The following is a 1,147-nucleotide window of genomic DNA, read 5'->3' on the forward strand; positions in this document are numbered from 1 at the left end:
GTTTTCCTGTCTTGTTTTTTGTCCGCCACTACATTCCTCCATGGCAAGGTTTAATTTGTGTATACAAATTTAATTTGCGGTCCATGGGAAGAGCCGTTTTAACGATGCGTCCTGCCCAGCTCTTCGAAACGCCGGTGTTAAAACGGGGGTAGCTGATGAAGAAGAATGTTCTCTATGTGGCTTATGTGTTTTCTCGTCTACGTTTTGTTTGCAATGTCCTGTACCCAGATATGCACCTATACATACAGGTGGATGTCGGTATGCACATACTTGTACGTATATATGCATATACTCATTTACTATTTGTTTATATATATATATATATATAACAAACTGAAACATCTGTAAATGTCATTTTCAATCTAATTAAAATATGACCATTTAATACCAATGATAAACTTCTAATTGTTAATTGTTGCTCCATTTCTTCTGTGTGAATATATTAAACCACAGTTTACCATTTAAATTACCAATTACTATTAACTTTATAGCAAGACCTATACATGATTAGGTAATACACTAGTAGTGCCTACGGATACATTTGTCCCTTAGGCGGTTGCATAACCTCTAACTCATAGTTTTATATAAATATATACTCTTACTCTTTACTCTTTTACTTGTTTCAGTCAATTGACTGCGGTCATGCTGGAGCTCCGCCTTTAGTCGAGGAAATCGACCCCAAGACTTTGTAAGCCTAGCACTTATTCTACCGGCCTCTTTTGCCGAACCGCTAAGTTACGGGGACGTAAACACGCCAGCATCGGTTATCAAGCGATGTTGGGGGGGAACAAACACACACACATACAAACATATACATACAAACATATACATACACACATATACACACAAACACACACACATATATATATATACATATACATATATACGACGGGCTTCTTTCAGTTTCCGTCTACCAAATCCACTCACAAGTCTTTGGTCGGCCCGAGGCTATAGTAGAAGACACTTGCCCAAGGTGCCACGCAGTGGGACTGAACCCGGAACCATGTGGTTGATAAGCAAGCTACTTACCACACAGCCACTCCTATATATATATATAGTGGTCTAGCGAGAGAAAAAAACAGTCAATAGACTATGTATTATTCATTTAAAATGCAGAGATGCCTATAATAGGGATAATTGTTTTTAT

This window comes from Octopus bimaculoides, chromosome 8 (genome assembly GCF_001194135.2).
Source record: "Octopus bimaculoides isolate UCB-OBI-ISO-001 chromosome 8, ASM119413v2, whole genome shotgun sequence".
In the NCBI taxonomy this organism is placed as follows: Eukaryota; Metazoa; Mollusca; class Cephalopoda; order Octopoda; family Octopodidae; genus Octopus; species Octopus bimaculoides.